Source organism: Herpailurus yagouaroundi, unplaced genomic scaffold (genome assembly GCF_014898765.1).
Source record: "Herpailurus yagouaroundi ecotype Mexico unplaced genomic scaffold, PumYag 77, whole genome shotgun sequence".
Classification (NCBI taxonomy): Eukaryota; Metazoa; Chordata; class Mammalia; order Carnivora; family Felidae; genus Herpailurus; species Herpailurus yagouaroundi.
In genome coordinates, this window is record NW_024412388.1 from 46,969,519 (window position 1) to 46,988,993 (window position 19,475).

A 19,475-nucleotide genomic window follows, 5' to 3' on the forward strand; every position below is an offset into this window, starting at 1 on the left:
TATGATCCTTGTAAGAAGGCAGGGTGTGTGTGTGTGTGTGTGTGTGTGTGTGTGTGTGCGCACACACACACATGCAGTGAGAGGGAAGGTAAGCCAGCTAGTTTTTCAACTTTGGCTGTTGTTCAATGATAAATGCGTGCAGGGAAACAGGGTGAGGCTTGGCCACAAATGTGGCTTGCAGCTGTCAAACACATCCTCCACATCTTTATCTGGAAGTCATACACCTGCCAATTACTGAGATTTTTCTAACCAGGTTTGTGAGCTCATAATTGGTTGCCTATGTCACACTTAAGAATAGGATGTTCCCAGAGCCATCTGTCCTACTCACACGGAGACCCTCCTGTGCCAGAGATGACGGAGAGGCTCTTTTCTTTGAATGGACATCTACGTTATCCATTCATAACAGTTTCCTTTGTATATTCTTGATTTCATCACTTGGTTGTGTCACTTTGTAAAACTCCCTCCATTATAACTTTGAGTTCTTTTTTGCAGTCATCTCAATAATAGGCTGTTCTGTCATGTTCTATTTTTTGCATTTGGTTTTTGTTAGTTTTAACAAACATAGGAGAATTTTTAGTCATTCTTTCATATTAGAAGCCTCTTGCCCTTTTTGGTCAGCTCTGTAATATTTTTTGCGAGTGATTTTGAAATACACGCCCATCTTAACAGAAACCGCTCTTCACTCAATTTCTTCAATCTGCACCTTCAAGAAACAACTTAGGCAAAAAGTTACTATGGTAGGCCCTGAACAGTGTAAGAAATGAGGTTACGAACATGTCAAGGTGTTTATTTTCATTAAAAAAATAAGAGTGCCCTGATTTGCTACTCTCTTGTGATTTCTAAGGTTTAACATCTCATCATAACTGGCATTTCCCTAACCGAGGTGTGAGCTAATCTGAGACTGGGACACAGATGTCAAGAACAGAGGGCCTCACATACCCAGGGCTGCTCGGGGATCGCTGGACTCACAGTGGGCAGAGAATAGCAGGTCGGCTATTAGTGTACCTATTTTACATCTGAGGAAACTGAGGCCCTTAGAAACTACATAACAAGCAGATGCAGTCAGCCCTCTGTGGTGGCAAAAGACAAGCACAGGTATTCACATTCTCGGTCCCATGCTTCCGTCCCCTCCCACCGTATCACACGATACTTTGTAAACATTCCGAATCAAGGTATTGTCTTTACAAGGCATGGGGAGGATGAAGGGGAGACAGGTCTGGGGAAACTGAACGACTAGAAGTACCTCTCTAGCACATTCACATTTATTGGGTTAACTTCATGAAGAGTCTGATTCTTAAGCGTCAAAAGATGAGAAGCGAGAGAGAAAAAAATTCCGTGGATGAGGGTCACAGCAGTGAGTTTATGCAACTTTTTTTAAGGTTGGGAGGGGCAGAAGTCCTGAGGAAAAAGTGGGATATATCCTGGGCTGAAAAACAACATTTTTGGATTATGAGTTTAATTTCTCTTTTGTTACATGACAGACAGAAAGAGGAATGGTGGATGGGAGGTAGAACAGGAATGGGCTTCCTTGTGAGTGGAGAATTCTGCATTATAGAAAGCTATGAGCAGCTGTATCAGGTGGGGATCAATCATGGAAACAGAAACAAGTAGTGTTAGATGTACACACACACACACACACACACACACACACACACACAATTTCCTAGTGCTTGGTTCTGTTCCTCTGATAATAAATGCCATATATATCTATACACACACACACACACACACACACACACACACACACACTATATGTACTATATATATGAAAAATAAATATATATTTATTATTTATTTAATAGAGGAACCTGGCAAGCGATTGTGGGAACTGGTTAAGCAGTTTTAAGTCTGTTCAATTCTGTCTGATGATGGAGCTTGAAGTCCACTGGGCAGGCGGTTAGGAGGGAAAGATGGTTATAAGTGGGGAGAATCAGGAGCAGCCTGGAATCCATAAGCAGGCACTGAAACTCCATGAAAACTTACTGGAACCTTGGCTTTCACTGCTTCCCAGCTTGCCGATGTGGATGGCCTGCTGTAACCGGGGCCTTTTCTTAAGTGGCTAAACACACACATCTGGATGAGGCCTTGGGAAGCGGGAGGAGGATATGGGGAAAGGAAGAGCAGTTGTGGGCCCAGACGCCGCTTTGTGCCGACAGGGTGAGTCAACAGATCACCAACAACAGGTGAGCTGCAGAGTGGCTGCTGCTTCCCTCCATCCTCCGATCTCCCAAGAAACTCTCCCATGGCCCACCTAACTAGAAACATATAGGAAACTGAATTCTGAGCAAGGTAATCCCATCTAGCCACACTGGCATATTACAAAACCACCATACTATCTGCAATGAACACTGTACATAGGGCAGGGTTGACTTAGATACTCTTCAGATGCCCAGAAGCAGCTCAGGGAGCCCAGCAGACCTTCTGACTGTTCAGCAGCCAGGCCACTGTCTGGACAGGGAGGGCTCCCTGTGCACCCACAGACTTAGCTGCTTTCAATGTCTTCATCACTAGGGACTTCCCTTTTCTAAGCCCAGCCAAAGAGTGGGAGAGTGTCTTTCTAGCTTCCCTCTTTCTTGTTGCCAAAGGTCGACACATCTGCCTTTTCATTTCAAAAATTTATAATGGCATGTATTATTATAAGCAACAGTGGCTAACATTCATTGACAATAGATAACAGGCCAGATTCTTTCGCATGGACTCTCTCATTAAATTCTCACAACAATCCTATAGGAAAAGTATTGCTGTTACCTTAAGCTTACTGATGCGAAAATTCAAGCCTAAAGAAATTGATTTGCTCAATGTTAGACAGCTGTTACATGTTGGAGCAGGGATTGCAATCTAAGACATTCCGCTCTGGAAAGCAACACCACAAACATCAAACATACCTGATAAAGAGAACTGCCATGCGGTTAAGAACACGTTTAAGGTTTTTACAGTTGAACCCCCTGGTGTCAAGAATCTCCTACTTCTATCCAAGTTGAAGAATGTGTGGTTTTATCAGGAGAGAAAAGTAAAAGGGTAAACACGATCTGAGAAAATCAACAGGTCGGCAAATAGGAGACACTAGGAATTCTAAAAGGAGGAAAAAGAGGAGGAAGACTGGCGAGAAAAATTTTTCTTGTCTTATTACTATCTCACCATGATGACACCATGGTTATAAATGAATTCAAATGGACACATCTAGTTAACGCAAGACATAAAGAGCCAACGGCGCAGTTATGTCAACAGATGGCTTTCAGGCAATTTTTAACGGTAAGTGGCCTAAAAGCTCCAAAAGAACACCAAGGAATGGGGACAGTGGTTTTAGCAACTATTCAGAATTGGGTTCCCAGGGATGCCTTCTCTGCATGCTCAGGGTGGGTCACTATAGGGTTGGCTGATGAGAACAGGCAGACGGTCCTTCAAGTCTACTTTCAGGAGACACCAACAGCACAGAAGCCTTGGAAAATCACTGAGTGCAAGCTGGCGTACAAAACCTGGTTGCTGAGGAAATGTAACAGGTCAAGTGCACAGCTCTCAAACCAGCATCTGTAATATGTGGCTGAGCAGCTATGGTTCCATGTGGCTGGGAGCAGCTGTTTTGTGCAATGCCCAGCCTCAAACCCCTTCTCACCCAGCAAAGTGTTGCTCATCTTTTGAGGCACCTCCCTCTCAGTGCTGTCTCCAGCATTGCCCTTCTGGGCTTATTGCTGTCCGGTCTGTATGATAATTGCTTACTTCTCTGAGCAACTTGAGCAGAAGGACTGTATCCTGCATTTTCTCACATTTCTATTAATAACATTACAAGTACCTTGGGGATGCTCTGTGGCTTAGTCACTGCACTGCACCCTCCACAAAGTGCACACCACCATGACTATGTGAAAGCCTAGAATTCCTTCCTTTCCAAGGCCTTTCAAAGTTCTCTTTCCTCTGTCCCCACTGACCCTGCCCAAGTTTATCTCATCATCATCTCTTTCTAGGAATAGGTGAATAATCTTCAAATATCTCTTCTGCCACCCTCAATGCACGATTTGTCTCTGCTTCAAAAGGACAGGACTTTCTTGAATTGAAGACAAGCTCTTAGGACTGCTCCCAGAGGTGAACCTCCAGGGCTCCAACTTCCTCCAAAGCTATGCTTCACATTTTTTTTTTTTTTTTTAACATCCGGGCATACTTTCTCCCAAAAGCAGTGCTTCCTTCTTTGGCTTGTTGATTCACCCTTCCTAATTGAACAAGCCAAGAGAATACTTCAGAGCCCTTTAACTTTGACCCACAGAGGAAGACAGACCACTGAGCAGCCTTAATTTTTAAAAATCAAGACTTTCAAGACAAAATGATTCAATAGGTGTTATACATACCTGTATATTTCTACCATTCAAAGATCTTTTGGGCACATTGTCCTTAATAATCACATAAGATAGATATTATTGTTCCCATTTTATAAATAATACAACAGAGGCTTGGAGCACTGTGATGGCTTGTGCAACATCTCAGTTGATTAACGGCAGAGTTCAAGAATAAAACCTTGCATTCCCAGTCTAGGTAAGGCACACATCTGAGAAAGCTTCTACTCCATTATTCTGGGGGTTTACTGATTTTAAACTTTTAAGTCATCACATATCTATATATTTTCAACCTCTGTCTATAGGCAGAATGCATTAGAAAGATTTATTGGACAGGCAATCTAGAAAAGATGACTGTGTTCAGAAGCTACTGCTCCCCCCCGTCCTCCTTAGGTAGAAAACCTTAATTTGTCTTTCCAAATTCACTCCCCCTCAGAGAATAGCTTTGTGGATGGAAAAGCAATAATAAAAGACCAAACTCAGTCCAGCTGCAAATGATCAGTCGCTTCTCTCCATTGTGGTAAATCACAGGCTTCCCCCAGGTCTGAAGTTGCTTACATGCTTGGGGAGCTGGTCTGAATAACCTGGCCAGCTACAGGGGAGAGTGCTTCCCCCACCTTCAAACCCCCATTTCTCATTTAACTCTACTCATTAGAGGAGGCTAGGGCACAAGCCAGGTTAACATGTCAATAAGTCACCAAGGAAATGCAAAAATTGACAGCTGAGGAATCCCAGCTCCCAGCCTTCTCCACTACGGAAACCCTCACAGAACAAGTTTCTCAGCCTCCTTGCCAGGTCACTTAAATGAGGAGTGACATTTGAGTCCCTGAGAGTAATTAATTTCCTCTATCTCCAATAGTACCTCATATTTTTAATGAATTTTTACAAGTCTCAGATCCTCCAGCCTCTCAGCTCCCTCCCCAGTCCCGCTGTTCCCCAAGGTCCCATAACGAATAGCTCCTACTCCTATTTGCCTTGCAAACTCACATAAACTGGAAATGATAAATACATTATCTGGGCTTTTTAACGGACCATTGTTTAATTTTCTATGCCTGTCTGGTTGGGGAAGAGATGAATATTACCTTGTGGAGAATAAGATTTCTATTTCATTTAAGGGGGGTTGGGGGTAATCTATGGCAGGAAAGCAACACTCTGTTCATCCTAATAGGCAGTGCTAATTAAAAGTGTTCAGAAGGGACATCCATCTACCAGTCTGTGATTCATTCAGCATTATCCCTGGTAAACAAGAAATAGATACTGCAATGAATGCTTCTAATTTGTCAAAAGAATAGGCATTTTCAATTGTGTCTTCTTGGCTCCCCGTATGAAGTACAGATTTCAGTGTTGCCATCCTTTAAAAGTTTAGGACCTCAAAATAATAGTACTTGCTCCTTAAGCTCGTAAATCTCCGAGTCTGTTTTCAATGTAGAAACATTTATCTTACATATGGTTTGACTTTAGTTTCAACAATCGAAAATGGTTCCTTCTGTTGGTAAATATATTGAGACAGAGGGCATTTGAGGAGAGCTAACATAGTTGTGTTTAAAAGCAAACCATTCGATGGGTATTGAGGAGGGCACCTTTTGGGATGAGCACTGGGTGTTGTATGGAAACCAATTTGACAATAAACTTCATATATTGAAAAAATAAATAAAAATAAAAGCAAACCATTTTGAGACCACCTACTGGGAGAGGCTAAAACCCAGGCAGGAAAACTTAAAACTCCTAATGACACTTCCTAGATAGTTAAAGAAGAGACAAAAGGGAATCATTATTCCCTTTCTGTAAGCACAAACACAAAATAGACCAGGGAAGAGTGACCCTAAGCTCCAATTCCCAAAGGCTCCATGAACCCTCCAGGATGTTTTAAGGAGGAACACAAAGCACAAAGCCACACTTGAAGAGGACTCAGAGACACTTAGGAGCCACTTCCCAGAGAGGAAGATTTTCCCCATACCCGCAAGTCAACCAGCCTCAAATATTTACCTTTGTGTTGTGTCAAAGAGTCCCTCAATCATGAAGATTTAGAGCCAGGGTTCACCACCATGTCTTGCCGAAGGCTGAGAACAAATAAAATAAGATGGTTAAGAAAGTAAATAATTATTTAATGGCCTTATTTTTCTTTCCTCTCTTTCATTCAAGAAACATTTCCTAAATTCCTACCATATACCAGGCACTGGAAATACAGAGGTGGCTAAAACAAAAACACCACCACCACCACCACCAACAAAATCAACAAATCAGCCCATTTTAAGTACTAGGCAAGAGGTGTTACACAATGCCCCCCAGGTAGGAGGGAGTCAGGATACATGTGTATGTGCCTAAAATGTGTGTGTACACATTCATGTGCATATCTGCACATGCGTAGGAATTCTTTTTTTTTTTTAATTTTTTTTTTAACGTTTATTTATTTTTGAGACAGAGAGAGACAGAGCATGAATACGGGAGGGTCAGAGAGAGAGGGAGACACAGAATCGGAAACAGGCTCCAGGCTCTGAGCTGTCAGCACAGAGCCCGATGCGGGGCTCGAACTCACGGACCGTGAGATCATGACCTGAGCCGAAGTTGGACGCTCAACCGACTGAGCCACCCAGGCGCCCCAACGTAGGAATTCTTAAAGAATTTCTCCAACTTCTAATTCGTCTGACTCTCTTAAAGGCATGAGCTTTTGCCTTGAGATCAGTAAAGAAGAGGGCACTGGAGAAAATGTCAAAAGTCTTAAAAGTGATCATACACTTTAATCTGTAATTCGCCTTCAGGATTCCTTCTCAAGGAAACAATATGCGCAGAGATGATCATCACAATGTTATTTGTAAGAAAGAGACAACTGTTACAGGAATGATAAAATGAGTGTTAGTGTTTGTACATAGAAGAATATTAACGCACATATAAAAAAATTAAAAAAAATTTTCAGGATATGAGAAAATATGTAGAATATAATAAAATTACTTAAAAATTTGAGCTCATCCATGTACAAGTTGGTCTTAAAAAATATATCAGCTGCTAACAGTGGCTCATTGTAGCACAATCATAGGTTATTTTTCTCTTGTCTTTATGCTTACCAAGTTTTCTATAATCGTGCATTATCTTCTTTTTTTTTTTTTTTCAACGTTTATTTATTTTTGGGACAGAGAGAGACAGAGCATGAATGGGGGAGGGTCAGAGAGAGAGGGAGACACAGAATCGGAAACAGGCTCCAGGCTCTGAGCCATCAGCCCAGAGCCCGACGCGGGGCTCGAACTCACGGACCGCGAGATCGTGACCTGGCTGAAGTCGGACGCTTAACCGACTGTGCCACCCAGGCGCCCCGTAATCGTGCATTATTTTCTAGATGGTAAATAAACATACAAATAGGAGTTTCAGGGGCAACATCACCATTTCTGTGTCACTTCTCCACACCACCCCCCGCCATCAAAATGGGGGACCCCATGCTCCGGAGTACCAATTCCATCCAGCAGGTAAAACTGTCCTGGGATTGTCCATTTCCACCTCTGCCTCTCTCTACAGACTTATGAACCCTTACTTCCCAGGAACCTAATCCAGAAGCAAGTTCATAGTCATCACTCAATATGCGCTGCATGCATGCATGAATGTATGAATGCATAAAAGGCATAATAAATGGAACTGACCTGACAAAAATTACATTAAGAAACATGTTCATTCAAAATAATCAGTGACAATAAAAGTTAAGTTCCATTTGGATTCACAGAGGACGGAAGAAGACGGAAAGCAGAGAGATAACAATTTTTCTGGTAAGACAGGGAAACATAAATAAATAAATAAATAAATAAATAAATAAATAATAAAAGAAGAGCCCATGGTTAAAAAAAAAGAGAGAAAAACTCAACATAATAGAATACCACAGCCTACTGATCTTCCAATATATTCCAAGCCCAAGAATCTGCTTAAGGCAGGAATATTTATCTAGTAACAACAGCCCATTATGGCAACTCAGTTATTTTACATGTGTGAACTTATATACACATACACTAAGTAGACACTTGTTATTAGTTTTAATCAGCAATGGCTGGTTGACTTCCTACTCAAAGAAAAATATAAAGCTAAGGGATAGGTTATTATAATGTTTTATTGTAAATGAATTCAATTTAGTTTACTCATAAAACTAGTGAAATATAGCCAGGACATTAAGTTACAGTTGTGTTTTTCTGGAGATAGATCTGGTTTGAATCTCATCTCTCTTTTTAAGAGACGGAAAATCTTGGGCAAGTTATTTGACCTTTCTCAGGCTCAGTTTTCTTACATATAAAATGGGATAATAATAACACCAACTTGGTAGGGTTAATGGAGAAAACAAATAAAATGAGAGAAAGCATGGCATTCAAAATTGACTTCAAGCTTATGCCTGTTTACATCAATACTGATCTTCGGTTTCATTATGTGCCATGACATGTGTTGAACACTGCACAAATAGGATTTCATTTCATCCTCAGAATATTTGTTATGAGGAGGCACTATTTTTCCACTTTATAATCCTTTTTATTTCTGTAATGTTGGTAGTAATGTCCCCTCTTTCGCTTCTCATTTTAGTTATTTGTGTCTTCTCTTTTTTTCTTAATCATTCTAGCTAAAAGTTTGTAAGTTTTGTTGATCCTTTTGAAGAATCAACTCTTGGCTTTGTTGAGTTTCTCTCTTTTTAAAATAATTTCTATTTTATCTCATTTTTCCACTTTATAGGTGAGAAAACTGATGCCTAATTTTAAACAGTTATTAAGTATGAGTCAAGACTTGAACCTAGAATGTCAGGTTCCAAAGCCTAATCTCATGAACTGCTATGAAAAGAAGGCATTAAATCTGGGTTTGTATATAGTCTTTGTCTAATAACAAAATTCAGTTTACCATTTTGCTATGTCACACCATATTATTCGATATGCTATGGCTTAAACTTTGTTCCTTGTCAGTCACACTTAAGTACCCTCCTATTTCTTTTCTTATTAAATATTTCAAGCATGAAGTTGAGCACAGACGTAATTATAACCAAAACTTATGTGCTGCCACCCAGCCTGGTCAGATAATACCACCCTGTCATATTCGCTTTAAACATTTTCTTTTAAAAATAAACATTATCAATATAAAGAAATTATCCCATGAATTCCTTCCCATTTCCACAAAAATAACTATACTCCTAAATTTCCATGCATGCTTTTTTACTTCTAATACATGCTTTGCCTCCATAAAAAACATATAGCAGTGTTTTGCATGTTTTAAAATTTCGTTTAAATGATATCCCTCAGTAGGCGTCCATCTGAAGCTTATTTTCTTAAATACGTTTTAAAGATTTTGCCACTTTGATAGAATTGGCTTACATTCATTCATTTTAACATTTAGGTGATATTTTATTATGTATTTAGATTGACTTAATCATTCATATTGGTGAACATTTGGGCTGTTTCCAAACTGAGCTAACAGGAGTAATGCTGCAGTTAAACTCCTTGGACACACGTGTATGAGATTTCTCTATGGTGTATGCATCTTCAAAGTTATTAGATGTAACACATGGCTCTCCAGTGTGGCAGTAGTAATTCATACGAATCTAGCCTGAGTTCAAAGCATTGCCAACATTTGGTATTGCCAGACTTTAAAAGTTTTCCAAAAAGATGGATGTAAAATATCTTCTATTTTTAGCATGCACTTCTCTGATTACTGGTGACAGAGAACATTCTCTTGTTATTTTTATTTTATATTTTTGTAATGTTTTTTTGGCTACTTTAACATATGCCCATTTTTTTTTTCTATTGAGTTGTTCCAGGGAGGAAACAACATACACTAAACATATAGGAAAGCAGAATGTCTAGTGTGTCATATGATCATAGGTGTCATGACGAAAGCAGAAGCAGAGGGGGGGAATGAAGGCGCGAAGGTGAGACCTCAAGTTCAAAAAAGGTAGTTAGGGAAGAACTTACCTGGAAAGTGACATTTAGCAAAGTCCTAAATTTGGTGTGGGCATAAGCCATGGAAAGAAACAGCAAAACGGTAAAATGATAATATTTAATCAAAATATGTAGTGGTACCTCTGGATATGTTATAATTACGTTCTATACTAATCTGCATGCTGGGGATTCAACCCTCTTGCGGTTACGTATGTTCCAACCATTTCTCCTGGTCCAAAGCGTGTCTTTTTGTTTTTAAAAAAAACAAACAAACATATACAGTGTTTAAAATGTTAATGTAAGGCAATCTATTAGTACTTCTTTTAAGGTAGGTGCTATTTTATTTTATTTTATTTTATTTTATTTTATTTTATTTATTACATCCTTTCCTACCCCTGCGTCATAAAGACATTGTCCTATAATTCGTTCTAAAGTTTTTAAAGCTATGCCTCTTGCATTTAATTTACTTGGAATTGATATTCTTTACATGGTGTCAGGTTAGGATTCAGTACATTTTCTGTATATTTATGCATCCTCCTTGTACCATTTATATCTTAGTCTATGATTTCTGCATTGATTTATAGTGATATATTTATCATGTACAAAGTTTTCAGTCAGTAAAGTCTATTTGGGGCTCTAGATTTTATTCCGTTGGTCTAGTTTCATAGTCCTGTGCAAACCTGTTTTACCTTGATTACTATAATTTCACCCTAAATATTCACAGTTGACAGGGCCTATCCATCTCTCCATCTATCCATATATACCTACATCTACCCATCCATTATTATTATTCATAAATATTTGCTGAGACCATAGTTGTGCCAAATACTGCTTTGATCACCGGAGATTCAAGAACACACTAAATGAGTATTTCTGCCCTCATGAGCTTACATTCCAGGGGATGGAGACAGACACCAAATTAAACAAAGCAATAAATACAAAGTATGCCAGATGATATGTGCCATGAAGAAACGTGACATAGGGGAAGATCATTCAGCAGATTATCATCCAGGTGTTAACGCCTGATACAATAAACTGAAAAATCTAATGGGACAACAACAATGAAAAAAACACTCCTTTTCAATATACACCGGACCTAGAGTTTGCAGAAAAAATAAACAATGCTCCTGCTTGGAATCTACTGAGAGTTTACAACTTTTGGTGAAGAACCTCTACCCATGAGGGACGGCGTATAAAATTGCAGCCTTTCCTTGCCAGGTCGTGACTACATAGGAGAGTCTATTTTAGTCATCTAGAAGGAGAGATGTGGGCACACATGCATTCTGTCTGGTCCTTGACGAATGACACAGAATCAAAATGAGACTATTATTTGTCAGCTGGACAGTATGGAAGCCTGGGACAGACTCTGCTTTTGGAGATGTGGGAATAAGCCCAGAGCCCCCAAACACAGCTTCCAGAAAAACACCAGTGCTTTGCAAGTTGTCTGTAGGTATATTACAGCTAAAATATAATATGCACCATCATTGCTACCTTCCTTAGTTCTTGGAGCAAAAGAGCCAATGGAGAGTTGCTTTTTCAAGGATTTTTTTTTTTTTTTTTTGCCAGTTTTTCCATCTTTGGCAGTTATCATTGCTACTCCTTATGAAACTTAGTATGTTTTCTTATCAACACAATGGGCCCTGTGTGAAACTGGACAAGTTATTTCACCCTTCTGAATCTCAGTCTCCTCACTTTAAAATGGGATAAGAATACCTAATTGCAGAATTGTGATCATTAAGTACTATATTGAAAGACCTTGGTATTGTGTCTGCTATGTGGTAGTCACGGAACAAATGGCAGGCCTTGTAATTAAATTTTTACAAATAATTCTATGTATTTACCAAAGATCTCTAAGACATGCCCAATTCCTGGTATCTGCCTGGAATCTAGAATCCCTATCTAGAATCCCAGGCGCTCTGAGCATACAGAAGGTAAATACATCAATTAGGACCACAAGTCCCAGATCTGGCCCTAGCACCTTATCATCGCCAACACATGAGGACTGCTTATGTCCCGCCACGTGTAAACAGCATCAACAAGTTAGGGCTACTTCATTTGCACAGCCTCCCAAAACTCTACAGCCAGTTGGATAGGGGTGGCCTAGATGGGAATACACTATATCTGCGATGAACACAGTGGGGTTTCCTAATTTGCATGCAGCCAATCATAACAAAGGTAACATCCCTACAGAAGCCAATCTCAGTAAAGGGGTTCCTACTACGGAGTGAGAGGATCCTGAGCTTGCATAGCTCCCACTGCAGGACTCCCCACCCCACTTTCCTCCTCCTAATGTTCCAGCCAGTCTCTGGCTAGAGGTCTGGAAGTTGTTCGGACAAGAACCCTCATGCTAGATGCAACCCACAGTGACAGTTTAGTGGCAGCCATGACAGTGGCAGCATCCATACCCCCAGGGCAACTAGTGGGCCGGCAGAGTTACCCCCTAAAGGTTTAGGGTACTGTGACCTTTGACCTCTACTCCAAATGAATATGTTTCTGTGTGTGGTGTAATTAAACATTAATAAGAAGGATGGTTTAGTCAAGATAGATTAAATACTTTTATATTGGATACTTCTTTGCTATGGGTGAGTAATTCTATAATATAAATAATTGGCAGAAATATCTCTCGTTGGGTTCTGCTTGGTACATCAAAGACAGCACATGATATCATATAGGTCACAAGTCTTTGACCCTCCAGTAGCTTTGACAGACTGATTCACTTCTTCATTTATCCACCTATCCATCCACCCATCCATCCACCCTTTCCTTCTTTCATTCAACAAATGCTTATTGAGCTATGTTATATTCTAGGCATGGTTCTAGGCCCTGGTGATATAATGGTGCTCACAGTTAAATGGGTACAGGCAAGCAAATAATGACATGAGACTACGAATAATTCTCAGATGAGAAAGTATTGGCTGTTAAGAGAGCACAGATGGGGGCTGTCTGAGAAGGAAGTCCACGTTAAAGCCAGTTAAAAAAAAACAAACCAAACCAAATCAAACCAAATGAAAACTTCAGTACTACTGTCCTATTTGTTCCAATGACTCTGGGTCGTCTGGCATCTTCTCACCCTTGCTCCTGCATCTTGCAATGTTCCTGCGGCTACTGTCCATATCAATCTTCTCATCACGCTCCTTGCTTTGCTCTTGGTCTTAATGGACTGTGGGCTTTTTCATCTGTGACTTTCAACACTTCTGTATACATTGCTTTTCCTCATTCTCTGACCTTCACATTCTGGGCAGTTCAGGTAATACACTGGCTCAATTCTCTGGGAGGCCAACTCCCACCCCTTTCAGCCTGATGAAGCAGCCTGTCTCTTGAATAAGTTCCTTTGCCCTAGGACCTGATATCTCCAGATGCCCCTGGAGGCACAAGTACCCAGCACGGAGCTGACTGCCATGTGTGTTGATGGCTAAAATTAAGGGCAGCAGGGCAAAAGTGGATCTGCTGATACCACAGTTAGACAAGCTTGCATGGAGGCTGTAAAACATCCTTGGAGGAGCACACCAGTAAATTGTCCCACTAATTAGTTTATTATTTCATTGGAGAGATCAAATACATAAATAAAATTAATAAACCCTGCAAAATAAGTGCATCACTGGAAATAAAAGTATTTCTCAGGTCATTGCCTTAAACGCAGACATTACATGCTAGAATAATGTTAACACAAGAGAAGCAAATCGTGCTGCTTTGCGGGCTGGAACGTATCAGCGGCAGCTGGAGGTTGGGGAAGGGGTGGGTGGTGAGTCTTGGGATGGGTCAGAAAACATGGATGGTGTTCTCTACCCTGTCACTACCTACAGGGTGACCTTGATCAAGTCAATTTCCCCCCTGCTCCTACTAATGAGCTCGATTACTCGTCAGTAAAATAAGCAGATTGGGTGGTTTCTGAGGTTTCTTCCAGCTATGACATTTTAAGATTATGGGAACCAAATGAAACCAGACCAGGATTATTATGAACTTAGTCAATCAACAATGCATAATGAAAATGAAATGAAATCTAAGAATCCATTAAAATGTGTATTTGGAAGGAACTTATATAACAGTTAACCCAACATTTACCTTATAAATAAAGAGAGCCGGGGACAGACTTTGCATTCACTGAGGGCCTATTATATACCACAACAAACAAACAAACAAACAAACAAACAAACAAACAAAACAAAACTATGCTAAGGATAGTCACACACCAACCCCAAGAAACATAAGCTCAGAGAATAAAATGTGGCCAAATCCACACAGAAAACACCAAAATGAGGTTTCCTACTCCCTAGATGAAAACTTTTCTGCCAAACTGTGTTCGACTCCCTTGTCTCTTATTGGGACCCCAGGCCAGTTTGTTCATTGCCTGGCAGGTCACAGGACTCTTGAGAGACACCATGGGTGGTGGGTCTGTGCTCATTCTTGACCATTATAGTGACATTCCAAATTCTGCTCTCCCTCTGCTAATACTGTAACATCACTTTGCAATTTAGAGTACATGTTGGATATTGAATTCGACCCTCTTAAGTATTTGAAGAAAATATCATTAGATCCTAAAGGTATATAAATAGACTCTCAGAGATAAGAAAGGGCTTGTCCAAAGTCCCACATTAGTAAGAGACAAGGATGGAATGCAAAGGATGTATGACCTCAGATCATCAACTTTTCTACTAAACGTCAGTAACTTGAACATTTATGACTCATTTTTTTCTGATCTCACTACACTGTATGATACCCTACTTTGTTGATTATACATTTTAAATTATATGTGGTAATGAGTGTTGAATATCTTTCCCTCCCCAAATTTTCTACTATATGGTTTTTAAAAACCACAACCCATTATTCAATATTGAATAAAAGGCATATTAAACACATCTCAGAATACATAAGTAACCATTGCTGGGGTTAATTTATATTATTTTATAGTATGCATGTGATTAATCCTCATTAATATGAAAGTCTCCTTTGTTGGGGTGCTATGTACAAGTTTAAATGGCTAATTAAACAAGAACTGAGAGAGAGCAAAGGCTGAAACCAGAACTTGTGTGCAATTCTCAAAGGTCAATTTTTAATATAAATGTAAATGCAAGTGTAAGTTGATAGGATGGGGGTGGGAGAAAGTAAAATCCATGAAGTCTTAGAGTCCAAGAAGAGGCAACACAGACTAGTGAAAACCATACTCCTCTGGAGTGAAATAGATATCGTTCTGCAACTTCTGTGTGAATTAGAAGCCCCTCAACCATTCTGAAGCTCAGTATCGCCTTCCCCCAAATGAAGCTATTCTGAGATCAAATGAAAGAATGAATGTCAGCCAGGGCTTCGTACATGTAGCATTTATAAGCATTTGTACCAAATGCAAGCATTTGGTAGATCTATTATTAGGCCCCTGAGTCACTGCCTCCACATCTTTAGCTGATCTAGAAAATATGGCTTTGTGAGAACAAAGACAAGTTGATGTAGACAAAGTAAAATGTTGAGTTTTTAAAACCAATTTTTCTCTAGTATATATAAGAAAGAAGCCATACATAATGTATTCAACTAACTCTAAGATTTATAAATTGTGAACTATCGACTCTGGAAATTTGGGCTCCTGGCATATTGTAGATATATTTGTCTTTCCTTCCCAATATATGCAGAGCTAGGTAAATTGCTCCTTTTAAATTATTTCAAGTACTATGCAAACATTTACAACTATAAGGCAAAATAAATCCTACACCATAAACTTAAGACACAGGTTTGAAGAGCGATTTAGCAATATATAACAAAGCCTTAAAATTCGGTTAAACCTATGACCCACTTTTAGAAATTCATCCTAAATAAATAATTATGGGTATGTCCAAAGATTTGGCCATAAAGATGTCCACGCATCTTTATAACAATGAAATATTAGAAATAAAGAGGTTTGACAACAGTGGTCTGAATAAATAAATTTTGATCTATGCATATTATGAAGCCATTAAAATGATAATGAAGAAGAATATTTATGCCATTAAAATAAATTCCTAACATTTTAAGTGGAAAAAAAAGGCAGCAGAATGTAGAAGATGAGACTACTTTTGTAGAAAGTACTTAAGTGCGTAACAAAAAGATGAAAGAAAATGCCCCAAATATTATGAGTGGTTATCATAAACATGTGGGGGAATTTTTTTCTTCTTCGTGTTTATTTGTATTTCCTAAAATTACTCCCATAATTATTTTTAATTTAGAAAGTACTGATCCTCCCAAATGTATATTAAAATCATGCCATAAAAAACATGGACACACAAACAGCATTCTGGTAAAACAATCTGAATAGAAATCTTGACAAACGCAATATGTTTATTCTATAAAAGTTAAGCAGGGGTGCCTGGGTGGCTCAGTCAATTAAGCATCCGATTTTGGCTCACGTCATGATCTCACAGTTCGTGGGTTCGAGCCCCACATCAGGCTCTGTGCTGACACCTCAGAACTTGGAACCTGCTTCAGATTCTGTGTCTCCCTCTCTCTCTCCCCCTCCCCTGCTTGTGCTCTCTCTCTCTGTCTCTAAAAAATAAATAATCATAAAAATAAAAAAGCAAATTGATAAGAAGAATATTTTGATATTCTAATAAATAAAAAAGGCATGAAGAAAATAATTAATACAATGAATAGGCAGGTATGTGGAAATATTCAAGTTTAGAATCAATCAAACACATGCAAATAAATAAAATTTGGTGTCTTTTAAACCTATTAAATGAGCACAGTTGAAATAAAAAGACAACTATTTAATAATTAGTGTTAGTAGGGAGGTAGATATTTGCATACAGTTTAGGTAGAAGTTTAAAATGGTATAATTTAATGCTATATTTGACTAAATGATCTTACTTTTGGGAATTAAGAAGTGATTTTGCCTTGGGGGATGATTTAGAAATCACTCTAAATACAGAATCTATATTATAAACAAAAATGTTCAGTGTGGCATTATTTGTGAAAGGATAAGTGGAAAGATGCCTATCAGTGGGATATAGCAACATTTTCATTACTAAATAATGTATGGCTATTAAAACAATATGTAAGATTCTAGACAGTAAAATGTATATGGCTTGTTAAGTGAAAAAGCATGATTCACAACAAGTATGTAGTGTGTGTGCACATACACACACACACACACACTCACTCATTCATTCACATACGCAAATAGATGGCAAGAAAGTACACCAAAAAGTCTTTTTTTTTTTTTAACGTTTATTTATTTTTGAGACAGAGAGAGACAGAGCATGAACAGGGGAGGGGCAGAGAGAGAGGGAGACACAGAATCCGAAACAGGCTCCAGGCTCTGAGCTGTCAGCACAGAGCCCGACGCGGGGCTCGAACTCACGACCGCGAGATCATGACCCGAGCCGAAGTCGGATGCTTAACCGACCAAGCCAGCCAGGCGCCCCCACCAAAAAGTTTTAAAGGTACTACCTTGGGGTTACACAGTTGGATATTTTCTTCCTTTTTTTTCTTTTGTGTGGGTGTGTATATGTGTGTATGTTTCAAACTTCCTTTAATGAGTATGGGTTAGTTTTATAATGTGGAAAACCCTCAAGAAGTTTTTGATCTTCTTGTGCCCTTAGGAAAGTCTAGAGGAGCTAGCCTTCAAAGCAGCAGTGGCTAGAGGAGTATCTGCCTACTTAACTAAGTTAAGAAAGTTGCTGGAGGAAAAACAAAGCAATAGAAGTTAAAGGCAGTTTGCAATCAATTTAAAGTCTGGTAGGAATCTTAAATCAATTTTATGGGGAGCATGTTCAGCTGCAGAAAACCATGCAAGGAAATAGGAAGATAAATTATATTTCTTTATCTTTTAAATGCGAGCTTAGGGAAAAAAGGAGGAGGGTGACCATAATGAACAGAAAGGCATTAGAATAGAATGTCAAAGCAGGCAGGCATAATGCGGCTCATTGTCGTTCTCCTTCAACTAACTTATGGAACAGATTGGTGCCATGTGTAAAGGAACAACAAAGTTGGACCTGGTCACTGGGTTTCACAAGAAATGGGCCTTGGCTTCGATGGTATTTGCTGGACAACAGAAACTGGGAGGGATATGCAGTCTGGTCCGTAAGACTTAGCAAATGTTTGTGCAACCAGTACATATGAATTCCAATCCCACTTATCACTAATTCATTGCCAGTCTCCTTGGGACTCAGTTTCCTGATTTATACATTAAGCGCTCATTTGTTCATTAAATGCATACTGAAGGCTCAACACCAGCAGGACAGCAGGGCAGAACTGTGAACAGGACAAACCATGACCTCTTTTCTGTCTTAGGTTCTAGTGGGGGAAAGCCCACCACACAAAAGTGCAAAGTGTGGGTTCTGGAATAAGGCTCCCTAGGTTATGATCCCAGTTCTACCCTTCAAGCTCCCACTTCAAATACTCTCCCTGCTTGGTCACTCTGAATCCAGCTTTCACCATGTCCCCTGCTGTGACTCTAATCTGAACCATCATCATCTTTCACCCGGATTACTACAATAGTGTGGTTACTGGCTTCCGGAAACTTAACCTCCCCCTTCAGTCTGTTCGCAACGAAGTAGCCAGGCCAATTCTTCAAAAAGAAAATAAAAAGAAAAGAAAAGAGAAGAAAGAAAAAGAAAAATTTGGTTGATTGATTTGATTTGATTGATTGAGAGCAAGAGAGAGATGGAGATCGAGTCACTGTTTCCCATCTTACTCAGTATAAAAGTCAAAGGACCAATCATGGACGCCAAACTCCTATAGTGATCCAGCTCTGGCTACTGCTGTGACTGCATCTCCTACTATGTGTCCCCCTGTTTAATACGTTCTACACTGCTTCCTTCCAACATGCTTGGCATTCTTCCTGCCGTGGGGCTTTTGCACTGGCTATTCTCTCTGAAAAGTACTTCTAGATGGCTTGTTCCCTCATTGCCTTCCTATCTTTGCTAAAATGACCTCCATTATTGAGCACCTTTCCTGATTAATATACATAAGATTTCAGCCCAAAGTCCCAGGGCTACTGTTCTGCACTAGTCCAGGGAGTGGCATTCACATCACAAACAATGTGAATGGTGTCCCTTGGAGTTGGGCGGTGTAGAGCCCAACAAGCTATACACAACAGCTCTGTCTACTGCCATTTCTCCACTTGCTTTATTCTCCTTCATACTACTTAATACGACCTGAAAGCATTTTTTAGTTAATTATTTGTTTATTGTCTCTCTCATCCCACTATAACAATAGCTTCATGGGAGCAGTGACTTTGTCTATTTTTTTTACTACTATGTCTCTAGAGATTAGAACAGCACGTGTCGTGTAACAGGCACTTGGT

At 39.5% G+C, this 19,475-nt stretch overlaps 1 protein-coding gene across 15 annotated transcripts in view; it reads right to left on the reverse strand.

Annotated features, from left to right (window-relative positions):
• Positions 1 to 19,475, reverse strand: part of DAB1 (DAB adaptor protein 1) — a 1,153,213-nt gene that overhangs the window by 604,905 nt on the left and 528,833 nt on the right. For all 15 annotated transcript variants that reach the window (XM_040470386.1, XM_040470387.1, XM_040470384.1 and 12 more), the window contains one exon: positions 6,309 to 6,382. The gene's annotated coding sequence lies outside the window, so the exon portion shown is untranslated. The remainder of the gene's footprint in view (positions 1 to 6,308; positions 6,383 to 19,475) is intronic.